The following is a 21,543-nucleotide window of genomic DNA, read 5'->3' on the forward strand; positions in this document are numbered from 1 at the left end:
GCATCTACTAGATTCGAAACCTGTTTTCTGTGGACGCTTCCCCAACGGTCCCATCGGACATTGTTTGCAAAGCACGTCGCTAGCCGTACTGGTGACGTAGGGTCCTAACGAAATGTAATGGACCTGAATGAGGTAAGAATAACAGTTGACCTCTTCAAATAGAATAATAGTTGGTATTAACCTATGGGAATATTAGGGGAGGATACACACAAAACAAGTTTGGAATCTATTAGATGCAGTGGTGCGAAACAATTCGCATCCACGACGCGCAAAACGCTTCTTAAAACCTGACCAATGCAAACGATTGGACTTCCATTTCTGTGTGCGCAGTATGTAACTGCAAATGCTTTGTAGGAGACCCACTGTAATAGCTGTGTGACGATTAAGACGCCAGATACCGTACTACATAGAATACATTTCGCAAATAAAAACAAATGAGCCTCTTCCCAGGACCGAACCCTCGATTCCCTGCATGCTGACCCAAATCGCTGTCCACTGCACCAAATATACACCTCTACTGCTCTATGCTGGCTGGGGTAGTTACGTACCTGCGATTATAATGTTGCCAGTTACGAATCTTTAATGTGCGTTTACTGCCCGAAAGATGTGCAGCACGAAATTTTGTGAGAGACATTTTTGTACTGCTAGTATGTGAGGAATCGCGCGGCGAAGTCCGAGCGCGCGAATTTTTGCTCACACTCTTTCTGCACAGGGAATTCATTAACGGGACCCTGTACTACGGAAAGTGGCATCCCACAACGTTTTGTTCTTGGACAAATTTATATGTTCCAGTCATAGGAAGAGTATTGGTTCCATTATTATACACTCTTCAGTTCGTGTGCGATGTATACATCTATGTCACATACAGCATAGAGGCAGACACAACATCTAGTTCAATAGAAACGTGAAAAAGTTGATAAAGTGAATGCGTGTAAATGGCTTTGTCATTTCACCATAAAAACAAATGTCAACTACTTTTCTAACATTATAGTAAATACTTCAAAGAGTATAGTGTCAATAAAATGCAGAGAAATAGCATGAAATCATAATTCCGTTTAATGGGGAAGATCCTATAGGCCTGCTACAAACTGAACTTTGTGTTGCACATAACTGATTAAATTGCTTCAAGAGATCTAGCAGTGCTACTGTACTGTTTGTGGGTTACCGGAACGATCAGCACTGTTGAATGTCTTCACACCTCAAATAAGACTGGTTAAAGCACCGAAGACGGTTGAAATCCACGTCTGGGGATCCAGAATTTGGTTTTTCGTTGTTTCCCTAAACTGCTTAAGGGAAATGCCGTGATGGTTCCTCTGCAACTGTCATGGATGATTTCTCTTCCAACTGTTCCTCAGACTGAGCGTATGATCAGTCATCTAACGAATCCTCGGTACTAGAACGTTAAACCATAATCCACTTCCCTGAAGTTATACTGAGGCTGAATAACGGCTGCGCTTCGTATGTTGGTATGCCTTGCTACAGTGAAAATATCGCCTAGTAATGCTCTTCCGAATCACTTGAAATATCCCCACTTATCAGAAGACAAATGCTAACAGACCGTTTCGTTAAAGAGAAGAGTAGCACACGCAGACTACGAAATACCTAAAATGTTTCACGAGATCTGTATGTACTGAGACAGACTATCTATGATACTACCAGTTGTTATTCACATATATGAAGAAACTGGTAGACTGTTTAGCAATGTCTTCGAATCGTTTAAACTTGTTGACGCGTAAGTAAACGCTTGTTTTGAAGACTACTTGGAATTCATATGGCTGGATTAATTGCACGTCACCACAGACGGACACAGACTTAGGAATGTAGCTACATATACCTACATTCATGCATTAATGCATGTGTCAGTGAAAGCGCCTATTTTCGTTTCTGAAACTAATTTTGTGCTCAAGACCACCAAATCCTACTGAAGTCTGTGTGTCAACACCTTTTTAAAATTCTTGTGGTTCGCCAGTCGCCTATAACCTACACTGTCTCACATAAAAATGAAGCACGTAGGAGGGGAGGACATGCGTGATAATTCAGTGATTAGAAGGTCGAGTCAGATTTACAAAGAACTTGGAAATAGGAGCCCATTCATCGGTATGTGGTTGCATCCTTTCTGGCCTGGATGCATGTTCAGATTCGGTTGGGAAGGGTGTCATAAGGCGTCCTCTCCTGATGCAAGCTGGCCCACATCCATTGGTTGGTTGAGTGATTTGGGGGAGGGGATCAAACAGCGAGGACAACCGTCCCATCGTTTTAGGGAAGGACGGCGAAGCAAGTCGGCCGTGCCGTTTTCCCTGAAGTGGTTTAGGGAAATCACGGAAAACCTAAATTAGGATGGCCGGAAGCGGGTTTGAGCTGCCGTATTCCCGAATGCGAGTTCAGTGTGGTAACCACTCAATTACGCCACCTCGCTCCGTCACAACTTTTGTTAATGGACCTTGACGTACTGGAAACTGTCACTGGACGGAGTTGACATCCGAGATGGTGCCACACGTGTTCTATCGGGGACATATCTGGAAATCTTGTTGGCCGTGGAAGTATCTCAACATCTCGCTGACGGTTCACAGAGACACATGCAATGTGTGGATAAGGACAGTTCTGTTGAAAAATGGCACCACGTTATTGTCGCATTGTTATGTCAGCACCGTATATGATGTTTACGTTCAGAGGTGCAATCTTTATACACTACTGGCCATTAAAATTGCTACACCACGAAGATGACGTGCTACAGACGCGAAATTTAACAGACAGGAAGAAGATGCTACGATATGCAAATGATTAGCTTTTCAGAGCATTCACAAAAGGTTGGCGCCGGTGGCGACACCTACAACGTGCTGACATGAGGAAAGTTTCCAACCGATTTCTCATACATAAACAGCAGTTGACCGGCGTTGCCTGGTGAAACATTGTTGTGATGCCTCGTGTAAGGAGGAGAAATGCGTACCATCACGTTTCCGCCTTTGATAAAGGTCGAATTGCAGCCTATCGCGATTGCGGTTTATCGTATCGCGACATTGCTGCTTGCATTGGTCGAGATCCAATGACTGTTAGCAGAATATGGAATCGGTGTGTTCAGGAGGGTAATACGGAACGCCGTGCTGGATCCCAACGGCCTCGTATCACTAGCAGTCGAGATGACAGGCATCTAATCCCCATGGCTGTAACGGATCGTGAAGCCACGTCTCGATCTCTGAGTCAACAGATGTGGACGTTTGCAAGATAACAACCATCTGCACGAACAGTTCGACGACGTTTGCAGCAGCATGGACTATCAGCTCGGAGACCATGGCTGCGGTTACCCTTCACTCTCCACCACAGACAGGAGCGCCTGCGATGGTGTACTCAACGACGAACCTGGGTGCACGAATGGCAAAACGTCATTTTTTCGGATGAATCCAGGTTCTGTTTACAGCATCACGATGGTCGCATCCGTGTTTGGCGACATGGCGCTGAACGCACATTGGAAGCGTATATTCGTCATCACCATACTGGCGTATCACTCGGCGTGATGGCATGGGGTGCCATTGGTTACACGTCTCGGTCACCTCTTGTTCGCGTTGACGGCGCTTTGAACAGTGGACGTTACATTTCAAATGTGTTACGACCCCTGGCTCTACCCTTCATTCGATCCCTTCGAAACCCTACATTTCAGCAGGATAACATAATGCACGACCGCATGTTGCACGTCCTGTACGGGCCTTTCTGAATACAGAAAATGTTCGACTGGTGCCCTGGCCAGCACATTCTCCAGATCTCTCACCAACTGAAAACGTCTGGTCAATGGTGGCCGAGCAACTGGCTTGTCACAATACGCCAGTCACTACTCTTGATGAACTGTGGTATCGTGTTGAAGCTGCATGGGCAGCTTTACCTGTACACGCCATCCAAGCTCTGTTTGACTCAATGCCCAGGCGTATCAAGGCCGTTATTACGGCCAGAGGTGGTTTTTCTGGGTACTGATTTCTCAGGATCTATGCACCCAAATTGCGTGAAAATGCAATCGCATGTCAGTTCTAGTACAATATATTTGTCCAATGAATACCCATTTATCATCTGCATTTCTTCTTGGTGTAGCAATTTTAATGGCCAGTAGTGTATTTCGATTTTTCCGTCTCTGTAAACTGTATACATTTCTTTTGATTCCTCAATCCTTCAGTAGTCACGGTTCAAATAACAGAAGCGGGCCAACAATAAATTTAAATATATACAGCTGATGGCAAAAAATTCTTTTGTTTAAATTACACACACAAAAGTTGACTACATAAATTTCTCATTACAGTAGGGTTTATTTCCATTTATTGTTCCTATATTACAGTATGTATTTTTTGCTTTAGGTAATGTAGAGGTTCATTTCTGTGTCGTTTGTGCGAAGTATGTTTACTTTTTTAATAAAATAAAAGAAATCTGCGAATGCTGTCAGTCCCTCGGAAAGTTAACACATCTCATGTCTGTATATTTTACCAGTATCTGCTGGCTGCTGTATAACTCAGCAATACAAGTAATTATCTAAACCAAGAGCTGTACGTGAATTACAACTTATGTGAGCGAGTTCCAAGGGGTTAGTATTACGAGCGGGGCATAGTTCCGTTGGACGAGTATTCGTGATTACATCCGCGAGTGAGACCTTAACCCGAAGCTGCAAATCCGGCTGGCCATTATCTGGGTGGGAGATGCATATGCAGCGGCGCGGTGGCAGCAGCTGCGGTCTGCTGCAAACAGCGCGCTGGACGGGGACGTGGACGCGACACCGCGCAGCCGTTCGTGCGGCAAATGTACGCCTCGTCATGCGTCCCGTACTCCGTACTCACCTGTTTGCTCTCGTAGTGTTGCGGGCTACTGTCGGAATTGCCCTTGCTAGCGCCTGTACGATCGTGAATCGATTCAAATCTCCCATCTACTTCCAGAGTAACAGCCCGCAATCATAGTGGCATCGTAACACCTTCACCCACTTTCCTTCCCTTCGCCCTCGACGCAGGAAGCAGATAGAAATATTAAACATCTACATATCCGGAGTGGAGAGAATTCGGATATTAGAATGGCGCGATTCGATTCCTTGCATACTAACACCACAAACACAACTACAATAAAATTTCGTCCCTCGCATCTTTTGGGTAGAAAACGAACGACGGAAATGGAGGTTTAACAACAGCGCTATCACATGATAGGAAAAAGTCTTCATTTAATACGGAATAAACTCACTTTTTAATTAATGCATTGAGTTAAGAGTTTGACTAGAATGCTCAAAGTGGAAGATTCGATTCTTAGGTGTAGGCAGATCTGCTGTTATCTGGCCGGCCGTGGTTGCCGAACAGTTCTAGGCGCTTCAGTCCGAAACCGCGCGACTGTTACGGCCGCAGGTTCGAATCCTGCCTCGGGCATGGATGTGTGTGATGTCCGTAGGTTAGTTAGGTTTACTTAGTTCTAAGTTCAGGGGACTGATGACCTCAGATGTTAGGTCCCATAGTGCTTAGAGCCATTTGAACCATTTTTGCTGTTGTCTGCAAATTTTAATGTGTATGGGCTGATATGTGTGGAGTGCGTACTGTAAGACCTTCGGTACACAAACCATCACATTATTTGACTTGTCGCTCTAACGAAGTAGGCAAGTGTCAGCAATATGTCTCGTGGTCTTATCGTGGCAAGTTTATCTTCTGCCGTTAGGTCAGACGATAGAAATGTCACTTGCACGCTTAGAGTAGCAGATTGACGGTGACCAACTTTAAACAGAACTTGATTAATTTTCACACACATTTATTAATAGAATAATAACAAGCATAAAAATAACTTAACGTGGTTCTGGATGCTATTTACAATTGACAGTCTGAAGTTCTTTTTGTATTGGTACGTTAATCTTATTCTCACATATATCTCTGATGCTTGACAAAAGTGTCTATACATTTATCTTTATGGCTATGTACAGGAATATGGTAATCTTATTAGGCGCAGACTGAAACTTGTCTATAAAATGGTACAAATGGTTCAAATGGCTCTGAGCACTATGGGACTCAACATCTTAGGTCATAAGTCCCCTAGAACTTAGAACTACTTAAACCTAACTAACCTAAGGACATCACACACACGCATGCCCGAGGCAGGATTCGAACCTGCGACCGTAGTAGTCCCGCGGTTCCGGACTGCAGCACCAGAACCGCTAGACCACCGCGGCCGGCTAGAATGGTACAGACAAATGTAGGACTCGTACAGACTGGTACAGACTAATGCAGACTGGTAGAGACTAGTGCAGATAAATGCAGACCGACGAATCGGAGGTCTGTAAACTCGTTATAATACCTCTCGCGTTCATGTATCACTGTGCGAGTGTGATCCGCGAGGAGAAAAGGTTCTACGTTAGCAGCAACCTTATTGGCTGCGTTACATATTAATAAGCGGATCGCCGGAAGCAGAATTTGGTCCGTCTCTATGGCAGCGCCATCTCGTAGTGCGGAGGCGTACGAGCGCTGCGCCTGCGCTGTTGTGCTTAGCGAGGCGCGCTCTAGTGGAAAGTTGTGTACACGCTGACTATGCAGAACTATGTACACAACAATATGTAACTTTAAATGTCTAAACAGTAATTGTCAGCACAGGAAATTATTTAATATTATCACAAAGGAAGATGTACAGCCGTTTTTACTATTCCACTTTTAATTAATTACGCAGTGTTTCCAAAGTCTTTGCATCATACTTCTATGGATGCGAGATAGTGTCGTGGGAAAGAAGTTTTGTTAGAGATAAAATGTCTGACGACACTTCCCAACGACGCTAGGTGTCGTTTTATTATCATATACATATATGCAGACCTAAGTGGCGAATGAAAATTTATACCAAGGCTGGCATTCGAACCTGGTGCACTGGGCAGATGTACTAACCGCTACGCCACCCTGGCACAGGGGATTTGCACAACTGCAAAGACTACGCTATCACGCCTTCCTCCTCAATTAAAATTATCATTCATGCCTCAACCCACTTGGTACTCCCCCTAAACTGGAACTGCATTGCAGAGGGTGTCCTGATTTACTGGAATATCACCTCAGCATCGAACGAAATGCTGTATCCTACCTGACAACCCGGCATCGGTGCTTTAATTAGAAGAAATTATATGGTTCCATGTACCTTTTTCAAGTCTCAGACATCTGTTATGTGTGTATGCAGACTGAAGTGACGAATTAAAATTCATGTAAAGTCCGGGGGTTGGAACCCAGGTCTCCTACTCGCTAGGTAGATGCGCCAATCACTACGACAGCCTGGTACAGTGGCTTTGTACAACAGCACACACTACCCTTGCTCGCCTTCCTCTTCTGTCCAAATTCCCATTAACGCCTCAGCCTACTTGGTATGGCTTCTATAGTCGAACAGCGTCGAATCGCTCGATGATGAGATGCTGCTCCAATATACGAGGGCAGTTCAATAAGTAATGCAACACATTTTTTTTCTCGGCCAATTTTGGTTGAAAAAACCGGACATTTCTTGTGGAATATTTTCAAACATTCCCGCTTCGTCTCGTATAGTTTCATTGACTTCCGACAGGTGGCAGCGCTGTACGGAGTTGTTAAAATGGCGTCTGTAACGGATGTGCGTTGCAAACAACAGGCAGTGATCGAGTTTCTTTTGGCGGAAAACCAGGGCATCTCAGATATTCATAGGCGCTTGCAGAATGTCTACGGTGATCTGGCAGTGGACAAAAGCACGGTGAGTCGTTGGGCAAAGCGTGTGTCATCATCGCCGCAAGATGAAGCAAGACTGTCTGATCTCCCGCGTGCGGGCCGGCCGTGCACAGCTGTGACTCCTGCAATGGCGGAGCGTGCGAACACACTCGTTCGAGATGATCGACGGATCACCATCAAACAACTCAGTGCTCAACTTGACATCTCTGTTGGTAGTGCTGTCACAATTGTTCACCAGTTGGGATATTCAAAGGTTTGTTCCCGCTGGGTCCCTCATTGTCTAACCGAACACCATAAAGAGCAAAGGAGAACCATCTGTGCGGAATTGCTTGCTCGTCATGTGGCTGAAGATGACAATTTCTTGTCAAAGACATCGGTTCATCACTTCGAACCTGAAACAAAACGGCAATCAATGGAGTGGCGCCACACCCACTCCTCTACCAAGAAAAAGTTTAAAGCCATACCCTCAGCCGGTAAAGTCATGGTTACAGTCTTCTGGGACGCTGAAGGGGTTATTCTGTTCGATGTCCTTCCCCATGGTCAAACGATCAACTTTGAAGTGTATTGTGCTACTCTTCAGAAATTGAAGAAACGACTTCAGCGTGTTCGTAGGCACAAAAATCTGAACGAACTTCTCCTTCTTCATGACAACGCAAGACCTCACACAAGTCTTCGCACCCGAGAGGAGCTCACAAAACTTCAGTTCTTCCTCATGCACCCTACAGCCCCGATCTCGCACCATCGGATTTCCATATGTTTGGCCCAATGAAGGACGCAATCCGTGGGAGGCACTACGCGGATGATGAAGAAGTTATTGATGCAGTACGACGTTGGCTCCGACATCGACCAGTGGAATGGTACCGTGCAGGCATACAGGCCCTCATTTCAAGGTGGCGTAATGAATGGAGATTACGTTGAAAAATAGTGTTGTGTAGCTAAAAGATTGTGGAATAACCTGGTGTATTTCAATGCTGAATAAAACAACCCCTGTTTCAGAAAAAAATGTGTTGCATTACTTATTGAACTGCCCTCGTAGTTGGAGAGACTCTGCAAAACTGTTCGAGTTAGGTGGAACATCAAGTGGGATGAGGTATCAATGAGAAGTTGTATCGAGGAGGAAGGTGTGCTAGGGTAGTCGGTGCACTTCTGCAAAGCCACTGTGCCGGAGTGGTGTACTGGCTTCTGCATCTGCCCAGTAAGCAAGAGATTTTGTAAAAACTTCCAGTCGTCGCTTCATTCTGCATACCTACATCATAGATGTTAGAGCCTTGGAAAAGTTTGTGGAACGATATAGTTTTGTTTGGTTATATTCTCAGTTATGCCCATGAAAGGCGGCAGGACTTAGGCATCTGTGGTGAGCTTAAGAGTTGCGAGTGTCCGATAACCCAGTCACCCGCTCCACTTGAAAGGGAACAGGCCGAGCAAATAATTCGCTTCTAAAATATGTTTCGTCACTTGTAGACATTCATTCTTAATTTTTTCCTGGAAAATCACTATGTCTGTTTACTGGTGTAGGCTGTATCCAGATGCAACACATTTAGTTAGTAGGCCCAGCTAGCCCAATGAAATCTCGTTGTCCGAGTGCCATCTAATTCAATAGAAAGACGCCTAGCGTCGCTGGGAAGCTTCAGCGAACATTTTCTCCGTAACAGAAGCTGTGCCTGATGGTTCAAATGGCTCTGAGCACTATGGGTCTTAACATCTATGGTCATCAGTCCCCTAGAACTTAGAACTACTTAAACCTAACTAACCTAAGGACATCACACGACACTCAGTCATCACGAGGCGGAGAAAATCCCTGACCCCGCCGGGAACCGAACACGGGAACCCGGGCGTGGGAAGCGAGAACGCTACCGCACGACCACGAGCTGCAGACGCTGTGCCTGATGACGTGAGATATCATCCCTAGACGTTAGATGGGAAGACATGTAAGCACCCTGCATATTTCCTTTAAGTGTTCAATATGATCTCATGTCACACACTATTTTCCGTCACTCTGTCCAGTCTATATATCTGGATTGATTAGTCCGAATTACTTTCGTTCAAATCAAAATAAATTACAAATTCCGTAAACAGACAAATAAATAACAAGATATAAGTTTCGAATCGAACATTCAATCTCGAAAATTTTAGCGCAACACACCAACTACTATGTTAAATTCGTAGTGATGTTAAAGTGTATTCCAAGAATCTACTTGTCTACCATTTGATTACTGCGAGGTAACTTACAACTCTTACACGTCCATTCTCTATTGAAAATACGCAAATAACAAAATTTGGCTACAGCCACCTCTGTATTGCTAATCTACGGGGGATTTTTCTGAGAATCGCCGTTTACGAACTGTGCTTCAACGAATAAGTTTTCCCCAAGCGACTTTGCGAAGTGTTGTGGAGGGTACCTCGTATCAGTATTAGCGACTGTCTGTCCTGATGAGTCTTCGTAATCATCGAGGAAAAGATTGTTGCCTCTTTCATTCTATATCCGCCTTGATCCCTCTTAATATTGTTCTCATGATGCATGTGCGAGATATACTATGATTGTTGAATTTATTCCTCCAACATCAATTGACGTAGCATACCCACAGGAATGTCTCATGAATAACGTCTTCTTCCTTATTTTATTTTCCAAAGCATCTCCGTTACAGTTTCGTCAAGGCTATACCAACATGTTATGACTCCAGCAGTGCACTTCTCAGCTCTTTTGATGTCTGTTGTCGTACCTACTTGCTCCAAACGCTGGATCGGTACTGTGGAGGCGCTCTACCTCCTCCTTGTGAGCGATTTCTTTTACAGATCCATTCTATTGTTTCATAACCCTTTCAGCAGATCTAAGTCATACATTCTCCTTCACTAGAACAGAATTCTCGTATTCGTTAGACTCTGTCGAGTCACATTCATGTCACCACCTATAAAAAACATGAGTTATCACATTTTGCAGAAAAGACCGCTGAGAGACGTACAAGAAGAAAGTCGATGAGGTTGTGGAATATATCGATAGGAGTGTTGAACCATGCCGACTCCATTGCCGTGGCCAGCTGCGCTACGTTTCTCAGCTGAGTATCCATGAAGCGATCAGCCCTATCGAGGTGGTCTTATAGATTTTCGACTGGTTTTAAGTCCGGGGAGTTCGGTGGCCAAAGGAATACGCTGAACACGCACGCTTACTGCGAGCTGTGTGACACGTTGCATCACCTGCTGGTAGATGATACTGTGCCAAGGACAAACAAATTGCATATATGCCCAAGGATAGATGCATCTTGTGTTGACCCATTGTGCCTTCCAGAATGACGAGATCACCCAGGGAATGACACGACTATAATGCTCCCTCCCCTGGCCTGGACCCCTACGTCTATTATTGCAGAATGTTTACTTTCAGACGTTTCACACCGTACCGCCGGCCACCTGTCCGTTAGAGTGTAAAACGTGATTATCTGACAAGGTCACCTGTCTCTACAAAGTGGACGTCCAATTGCGGTATTGGTGTGCCAATTCTAGTCTTCGTCTGCAATCAACAGCTGTTAGCATGGGTGCATGAACCAGCACCCTGCTGCGGATACCCAAACACAGCAATGTTCTCTGAACTGTCGTTGAGAAGATATATTGGTATCCCCTTGGATCGTCTGAGAGGTCCCAAGATCAACAGACGCACGTCTATTTGTTTGCACACATCCCCGTAGCCATCGTTCACATCTGTCATCGTCCGCAGCTCGTGGTCTAGTAGCTAGCGTTGCTGCCTCTGTATCACGGGTTCGATTCCCCACCGGGTGTTGTTCTCATCATTTCATCATCACCGTCGTCATTCGTAACAGTAGCTAGATAGTATTGTGTAAAATTTGGACTGTGTCAAAATTGGGACTTTTTACAGGCGCTGAAGACCGCGCAGTTGAGCGCCCCACAAACCAAACGTCATCATCATCACCCCTGTCATCTATGGCCTATGTCGCACCACAATTGCCTCGGTGTCGGTTTTGTCTAGCTACATTTTGTCATCCACTGTACAAATGAGCCACGTGGGCTTGCGAACGGTTTACAAACTAAGCCGCTTCGGTAATGCTTCCACCCTTGGCTCGTAAGCCTATGATCATGCACTTCCGGACATCAGGTAAACCGCACCGTTTCCGTATTACGACAGCGGGTGCACTGTTCGCCGCGTCTTCACGGAAAGGTTTATATATCCTCCAATACTAGTGCTGTAATATGTCGTGTATGAGTGGTTTTTGAATGTTGAAATCGAACACACTTAGTGGTCACGTTAATGAGACTGGAACGTGTATTTCACACATAAGTTTAGCATTGCCCCTCAACATTTAAGTGACGTGATCGTCTATAGAACTTTACAACTTATCTTGCAATTGGATGCCATTAGTTATTTCTAATTATTGTGAACATTATCAAGCATTTATCCACTTTTAATTAGAGCTTCTCTATTCATTAGACTATGTGGAAATTTTGTGTAAGGCTTTCTGCGTTTTCTTGTGATAGCCCACGGTTGACACTTTCTGGGAGGCATCATCCAGCATTAAGATGAAGCAGGTAACACCAAACTAGCATTGATTTCCATACGGAAGCTGAATTACTTTAGTGTTGCCCTTAACGAAAATATTGTTTGCCTATGCTGCTCGAATTTCAGTGAACAGGCTATAGTGTGAATACATACGCCTCGTATTTCGGAGGTGAGTCCTGTAATGTGCCGTAACTTCGCTGAAAGTGTTAGTAGGATGCGATTGTGGGTTGGCGGTGTTTTCCAGTGTGCTCGACTGCATACAGCGTGGCGTGGCTACTGTTGTTCCCGCTGAGTGGATGCAGGCGGCATAATTTGCGCGTTTATCGCCGATATGGCGCGCTCCTCGGCACGCCGCAGACGCTGTGCGCTCTAGTTGGCACGTTTCACCTCGCCTGTACACTGCCTGACGAATTATGGCGGTGGTAAAAAACTTTTACTACCGAAACGAGGCCATCATGCAATTAACTTCCACTTATGCATCGTGCAAGTCTCTTTTTAGTGCTTGACGAAGGTACGATGTACAATTATAATCATCCTTCTCACCTGTCCCGATGGCTACCGAAACGAAGGAAAAATAGCTGTATAAATGTCTTTCAGTTTTTCATTAGGTCTCTTATGCAATGTGAACTATGCCTGGAGCATAGCTGTTCTGTAGTATTTCTGGACTATACATTCTTTGAAATTATTCTTCGATATTTCCTTATAAGAATATCGCCATTTTTCCGATTATAATTAAGAGTGAAAAGGTCCTCGGCGCACATTCCACGGTTACATTCGACAGTTACAATTGTATTACTGTATTATTTATTTTGTCTCGTAATGTAGATACAATGAGTTAATTCAATGAGTTCTCTGCCTTGCGAGAAGTGTTCTGAAATCAATGCTCATCTATGATAATATGAAAGGACAGACTCTTACAGCAAAACTTCTTCAAAAGGTGGAGGATCGCGCATTTAATTGGGGAAAGAAACTTCGAGACATGATCTTAGAACAGTCAATGAAGACAAACTCTTTGAAACATCAGTTACTGAATTAACAGGGCTCGACATCAACAAAAAGTGAGTCATTTTGTCTGTCTGTAGTTTTTTTGCGTGGAGACATAAAGACAAATATCACAGAAGAAACTAGTTGCACACTTCGAAACTTTTATGACCGTTTCAGCATGTCTTGTTGGTCAACAGTAAAACATGGACAAGTACAACAAGCCGGCCGTAGTGGCCGAGCGGTTCTAGGCGCTACAGTCTGAAACCGCACAACCACTACGGTCGCAGGTTCGAATCCTGCCTCGGGCATGGATGTGTGTGATGTCCTTAGGTTAGTTAGGTTTAAGTAGTTCTAAGTTCTAGGCGACTGATGACCTCAGAAGTTAAGTCGCATAGTGCTCAGAGCCATTTGAACCATTTGAACCCATAGTTCTCAGAGCCCCCCCCCCCCCCCACACTATGTTTTTTTTTAATGTGTGAATAGAGAAATCAATGTAAATGCGATATTCGCTGAGTTCTCAATGCTACACTATCCAGTAACATCAATGTGACCACTGTCTGCGTTCGAAGTCAACGTGCAGTAACCACTCAAACGTCAGGAGGCAGCACTGGCAGTGGACGGTATACAAAGCATGTCGGGGGATGCGCAAAACTGTGGAGTGGTTGTTGTAAGGCGGAAATGGAGCGGTTCATCTGACGTCTAAAAGGGCATAATCATTGGTCTTCTGGCCAAGGTTGGAAGCATTAGTCAAATGGGTAAGTGTGTAAACTGTTCGCATGTCGCCGTGGTCAAATTATACCGTGTATGCCAAAATGGCGCTATCCAAAACCGGCGCTGAGGCAACTGTGCTGTACCACGGGCCCTAGATAACACGGAGACCCACGGCTGTGGACATAAGTACAGGCGAATAGACCTGCAACCGTCGAGCCACTAACCGACCTGGTGAACCAAGAGGTTACAAACAATGCGTCCTCAATTACTGTTCAGCGAGCGTTGCTGCGTATTGATCTCTGCAGCAGGCACCTGGTTCATGTCCCTTGCTGAGTGCTGTTCATCGGCTGCAAAGGCTCGAGTTCTCACGCCAATACTGCAACTTGACTTCCACTGAGAGGAGACAGGTGGCCTCTTCAGATGAATCATATTTTATGCTCTATCGGACAGATGGCCTTTGTCGTGTACGGCCCTGCAACTATCATCGGAAGGGTCCAGGACGGAAGACGGAATGTTTTCTTGGCATTCCGTTGGTGATCTCGTCATTCTGGAAGTCACAATGAATCAATGCAAGTATGGATCTGTCCTTGTGGACCATGTCCACCCCTACATGCAGTTTTATCTTCCTCGTTACAGTGGTAATTACCAGCAGGACAATGCAACGTGTCATACAGGTCGCAGTGTATATGCATCGTACGAAGAGCACCAGGATGAGTTTAACGCACTCCCCTGGCCACCGAAATCCCCAGATTAAAACACAATCGAGAATCCGTGGGACCACCTCGACCAGGCTGCATGTCCCATGAATCTTCAACCGAAGAATTCAGGGCAGCTAGCCACGGCACTGGATTCGGCACGGCTGCACAGCCCTGTCGGTACCTCACTCACTCTATTCCTGCACTTCAGAAAGATATTTTCGGAAGTACTTAGATCAGCAGCAATATCCTATAAAAACAAATAAATAATAGCAGGTATCAGGAAGTCCTCCCAAACCCATAAGTATCTCAGTTACAATGATCTAGGGTTTTGAATTTCCACCGCAAGTACAAAGGGTTTCTGGGAGAGCGCTGATTGCTATGGAAAGTCATTTGATAAAAAAAATTATAGAATTAAGCGAATATAAGGAAAGCTGTTGGGAAGTCATTAAAGAGGAGACAGGAACAGACAAGAAAGCACGATAACATAGGTGTTACGGAGGGTGATAAAGTAATAAATTATCTTCACAAACTAGTCAGCTACATGAATGAGCATTTTCCTGTTATTTAAGAGAAGCCGCAAAGATAAAAATCTTCAAACACAAATATAAACTGTGTAAATAACAGAACACTAAGTAGGCCTACAATGACGTTATTAAGCACGAAAGATCATGAAGTACATAAAATTGTACAAAACCTAAGAAAATAGAATTCAATAGGTTTAAATTAAGTGCCAATATCTGTGCTAAAACAATGCATACTGAGAAAAAAAAGGTCCGTTGACAAATATAATAAATGAGTCATTTGCGAAATGGAACTTTCCAGAGTATTTAAACCGGAAACGAGCTGTGTCTCTGCTACAGATAGATATAGAAAATTACAAGCCCGTTTCTCAGCTGTCATTTGCCTCAAAAACAATAGAAGTGATTATGAAACAAGAGTAAGGAATCATTTAAATAAATATAACCTGATAAGTGCTTCCCGGTTTGTCGTAGTGCTACAAGTACAGAATGACCAGTAGTAGAATTCAATAAAATTATACATGATACTCTTGATAAGGACGACTGTGTCACAGGCATACGTTTAGATCTTTCTAAGGCTTTTGATACCGTTGACCATAAGAAGAGGATGAAAATTTAAAGTTTTACGACTCTTCGACAGAACATTCGTTAGAGATGCAACACTAGCTCGGATTGCGAAAGGAATGGAGAAGGAAATCGTCCATGCTCTTTCCAAAGGAGCCATCCCAACATTTGACAAAATAAGTTAGAAACATTAGGAGTAAGAGGTGTAGCTAGCGAATGGGTCATATCCTACAGAGAAGTAGAATGTGAGATATTACAGAAACTTCAAATAAGGCAAAAATTTTGATAAAACACATCTCAGAACCATAATACATTAATATAGAGGTTCCCCAGAGGAACATATAAGGACCAACACTGTTCCTCATATTCATGAATTACTTTCCCAATGCTGCTAGTCATGGATAAAAAAATTCCGTTACCAATACTATATTCACTGAGGAAACAATGGGACTCCTTGCAGACAAAGCAAGTGAAACTGTTGTTTTAATGTACAAGAGACAGTCAAATGCAAACATGACAGGTGGAAAAAAGTAAGTAAACTGTTTATTATTTCAAAAGTAATTGGCATAACTATTAATACATGTAACCCTAATGTGAGTCAAGACGGTCAGTGCCTTCATAGAAAAATGTTTGCGGTTGCCTACGGATCCGTCATTGTACCCAGGCGTGCATCTAATCTTCGGAAGCAAACGGACGAGAAAGAATGTGGTGCAGTGTTCCAAAAAAAGCAATGAGCAGCGGGCCTTTGTAGCCAAGAAATTTTTAGGAAGCTGGCGTGCCCACCGTTTCGACTAGGCTACAGACGTTTCACTAGAAAGCCCTTGTACATCCTCGATACGAACCCAGATACCTCCCCATGCGACTTCTATATTCCTATTGCCCTGAAGGAGGACATTAGTGACCGCCAATTTGCTTGTGATGAAAATGTCCACGCCTGGGTACAATGGTGGTTCCGTAGACAACCTCAAACATTTTTTCATGAAGTCAATGGCCGTCTTGTTTCACAGTGGAATAAATGTGTCAACAGTTATGGCGATTACTTTTGAAATAATAAACATTTTCGTTACTTTTCCCCCATCTGTCTCTATTTCATTCGACTGGCCCTTACTTTTTTTAAACGCTGCACCCGGGTCTTCTACATGAGGTGTATCGAAAAACTTCCACCAAGCTTAGTAAGCTGTACGAGACAGCAAACTCGTCATTTTCCAGCTCGGATATGCATAGTTTGGTAGCTTTAGAATGTCGAGAACGGGGGCGTCAGTGTATTTTCATATTGTGTTTGCTACCCTAACTAATTAGGCAACCCATTAGCCATCAGCGTAAACGTATCTACAGGCTGCGCCTAACAGCACCAACGGACATAGGCTTGTCTTCCCATACCTCTTTCTCCTTATCATAACGGGATATGTGTTGTACACCAGTGCAATGACATTATTGGCAGCAATACGACATGTACTAGTACACAAGTAAAGAAATATGCTTCTTACATACGACAAAGTTGGTGTGAAAGGCCCAAAATTAGCCAGATTTTTTTGTGGAAATGTATTCTAACATATAAACAGCGTAACCTTGAACTCCTCCGACAAAATTTTATTTCTTGTTTAGGGTTGAATTACGAATATTTGACTATAAAGGACCTGCGTCTCCTGTGGCTCATTACAGAGTAATATTGCATTTGAGTTTCGTTCTCTTTCATACTACAAGGAAGATTTTCCTGTGACAATTACTTCACAGCAGCGAAAAAACTTCTAATATACAATTACTATAACACGAAAGGATAGAGTTTCTAGTAAGGAGACTATTTACAGCTGCAGAAGTACTACCGTGATGTGGTTACCGTCGTACGTGGTCAGCGAGCGTAACGTCTTTATGCCGTTCTTTACTCGAGTTGCATATTGGCCAACTCCTCATCAGTACACCTATTCATAATGCTGTGTATCATTGTTAAAGTACAGCTAACTTTTCCACAAAAACAAATCAAAGCCAGATCCGAGCGGTACCGAATGCAAGCTTAAGGGCGAGAAGCATAGTTCCCGTTATTGTTGTCAGCTCGAAGTACTGTCAGTGAACAGAACAAGTTTGGAAATAAACAAGACACGCTGTGCATACATTCAAAACTCGCCATGTTGTGCACATAATTTCCCCTCAGTAGACACAGAAAGATAAATAGGGCTTGAGAAATAGAATTAAATACAATTAATGTGTGACAAGGCACAAGAGACTTCGAGTCCTTTATACGAAAATACTCGGAAAATATTCGTACCAATATTTTGTTGTGGATTTAGAGCTATCCCATGTTCCTCACCATCTGATGTTCGTAGCAACTGAGAGAAGACTACAAAAGGCCGAAAAGTCGCTAGTAGTGCCCGTATCTCTTGAATGGAATGTGTGTAGTCATAACAACATTCATTTTCCGCGCCTGTTACATTTTACAGCGTGATGCTGAGAAATCTGCAATGCCGGCCTAGTTAACATTGTATCGAATATTCTGTGTTTATTTCTGGTATTGGGTGTGAGAAATTTCTGCTGATGCTCCGTTCAAATGCTTGCTTTTACAGAGGATGTTTTGGAACATTTAAGAGAGAAACCGCCCAAGAGCATTCTTCACGTAGCCCATGTGGTGAGCAGATCTCATTTAACATATTGATATCAAGATATACATCCATACACACTGCACAATGTCGAAGCAATAGTAGTGGAAGACTGCCCAGGTGAGTAAAGATTGCTCAACGGTATTTACAGCGCTGCCTACTCCAGCCACCATTGTCTGCTTTGGTACTTCATACCGAACAGTGTACGTTAACTCGAGAAGGCATTGCGAATTTGCACAACCCCTATAATTGTGTTGGCGGAAATTCACATGCACAAGTGGATAGAAGGCTAGCAGACAGGTTCATTGCGAAAATTTGGGTGAGCTAATTTACGTACAATAACTGTTCCGTAGTTACGGCCACACTAGCAGGACTGCTCTACATCAATTTTCTTAGAGATGTTCTTCCTACCTTAGAGAGGGACCAGTTCCGTGACCACCTCTTGCCTGTCTTCCGTGAGGAACTATAAAGACCACTGTGCCCGACACTACTTTAACATCAGAGGTGGACGTTGTACCAAAAATCCATGCTCTGTGTGACTGAAATACTGAACACATAGTTGCACTTATACCGATGAACCCAAACACTAGGACCGCTTTCTTAATAGCGTGTTGATACACCTTAGGAACTCAATACGTCAGCGATTCTTTGTAGTGTGGGTTCGAAAGTCCTTCGTAGGTATTCTGAGGTATGTGGCACCATATGCGTACTCACAGGTCACGCATTTCCCATAAATCTGAGCCGTGGTTTGGAAGTGCACAGCTAGTACCCGGTAGCATCCCAGAGGATTTCCATCGGGTCCCAATCAAGTCAATTTGGTGGCCAAGACATCAATGCGAGTTCCCTATTATGCAGCTCGAACACCTGTAGCAAAATTACCGTTTTGTAAGAATGACATTTACCGATCTGGCAGATGCAATCGTCTTCGAGAAAAGCATCAAGCACGAAGGAAAGCAGGTGCTCAACAATTTTCAGGTAGTCCACAGTTGAGATGGTGATTTCAATTGCCACCACAGGGCCAATGGAAGACCAGATGAATGTCCCCCATTACATAAGACAATCCTTACCGGCCATCATCAGCGGCGCGGTGCGTACTTCGAACAGTCATTCGTCCAAATGACGGCATATCCGGATATGACAGACGACCTCCCAACCTCGATGATCCCGTACCCACTGCAATTGTAATTGACAATGCCGTTGGCTAAAAACGAAAATATGTAGTGTTCATCTACTACGGAGCCCCATTTCCAAAAAGGTTTGCTGAAAGGTGTGTTCCGAAACACTTTTGCTTTCACGATCATTGTACAATGTGCGTGATATGTGCCGCAGATCGCAGCCTATCCTACCTTACAGATCGGGGAAGCCTCCAACCTCTACGTTCTGCGATGAGGCGTGGATGTCCAACACCTTGTCATCTAAACTTGGTTACATCGTGTTTCAAGCAGTTCAAGCATTCACAAGAGTAGCACGCGAATAGTCTACCAGCTTTGCCATTTCCGAGATCTCGTTCACAGACGTCGATCCATTACAATCTTTAGTATTTCAGAGACACGTATATTAATTGCTTTCATCGTTTGTAACACTTATGGTAACTATAATGTTTTCCCATTCGTCTCTGCTTCGCTTATATGCTTTTCTTACCATGTCACGTCCTCGCATCGTTAACCGGCGGCATTCAGTCTCGCGTTGATGGTAGCCATAATGCTTTGGTTTATGAGTGTATTTCTCAACCGATGTAGACACTAATAGTTATAAGTAAAATTTCTGAACCACTTTTGTAGTGTCCAGTATACGAGGTGCGACAATAAAGTAATGAGACTGATGTGAAAAATATGTTGCTTACCGCTTTAATCAAGTTTAGTGTTGTCTCCTTCAAAGTAGTTCCATTCTGATTGCACACACTTTTTCCAGCGCTTCTGCCATTGATGGTAACATTTCTGGAACTTGTCTTCTGTAATATCCTCCAAGACCCTCGTCACAGCTTTCTGGACATCTTGTGTTGTTTGAAAATGGTGTCCCTTGACCGCCGTTTTGACTCATGGAAATAGAAGAAAGTCATACAGAGCGATGTCTGGTGCCTAAGGTGGCTGTGGTAGTACTGATATTTGTTTTGAGGTTAAAAATTGCTGTACTGACAGTGCAGTATGGGATGGCGCATTTCTCATACCAAGATCTTGAGTTATTATTAGACGAACCGTTTTTCGACTGATGTTCAGTTCTTCTGCAATCGTTTTCACGGATAACCTTCGATAAGATCGTAGGAGTTCACGCACCCTGGCCAAGTAGACATCCGTCCGTGGGGTTGATGGTCGTCCATTGTGGTCTTCATCTTCAACATTCGTTCTGCCTTCACTAAATATTTTATGCCAACGAAAAACTTGAGCTCTTGACATAACCTCCTCTCCAAAATCCTTCTGAAGTTTACCGTAAGTTATCGTCGCGTTTTCACCCAATTTAACGCAAAAAGAAATGGCATACCGTAGCGTAATATTATGCGGTTCCATTTCCGTGATGGGAGACACAAACACGTGTTAACTTATTACAGCACAACTCACGACTGAGCAGTTGCATCGATGTGCCACTTGGATTAGAAGCAACTTATAGACCCAGGTCAAAGACATTGTGCCTACGCAGGCCTGCAGGGTTGCCACATCTTGCAAATAAAATCAGTCTCATTACTTTATTGTCGCACCTCGTAATTTGACACTCTTTTTTCAATTTCATAACTAACACGGAACATCGACCTAAGACCATATCAGAACCGTTCTATAATTTTAACGCACCAGAGAGCCCCAAGCATATATTTCTGGATACGGTTTCTATTTAGATAAATAATTTGTCTATCGTCCTGCTCAACATACGAGTTAGGCGTCCCGTGCGTCCACTGTACATTCATTGGTAATGGGTTGCGTAACTAATTAGGCTACGCAACTCAATCGGAAGAAGCTATGACGCCACTGTACTCCACTTTCGGCGCCCCACAGCGGCGATCTCTCCTATTTTCTTTAAGGGGGACAGGACGTCAAACGGACCAACTTGGAGTAGGAGAGGCACCACAGGAGATTTTAGTTTCCTCTGTCTATACTTTTACAAATAAATTCATAAAGGAAGGATTCAGCATTCACACTCACAGATGTGGAAGTTCAAAAACATAACAAAATAATTTCTTTTACTGTCATTTTTCATCATTTTTCACTTACTATTGGCTGCATTTGTTGCTGTAGGTACACTTCTCTTCCTAATAAGAGAGATGCCTCGATGAATTTTGCACAGTATGCACACCATACTTACAGGTGTATGAAACTCTAG

The 21,543-nt window shown here is 43.8% G+C and overlaps 1 protein-coding gene across 3 annotated transcripts in view; it reads right to left on the reverse strand.

Annotated features, from left to right (window-relative positions):
- The window catches only part of LOC126183892 (FMRFamide receptor), a 1,121,637-nt gene that overhangs the window by 269,080 nt on the left and 831,014 nt on the right, over window positions 1–21,543 (reverse strand). The window lies entirely within an intron of this gene.

Source organism: Schistocerca cancellata, chromosome 4, assembly GCF_023864275.1.
Source record: "Schistocerca cancellata isolate TAMUIC-IGC-003103 chromosome 4, iqSchCanc2.1, whole genome shotgun sequence".
NCBI classification, from domain to species: Eukaryota; Metazoa; Arthropoda; class Insecta; order Orthoptera; family Acrididae; genus Schistocerca; species Schistocerca cancellata.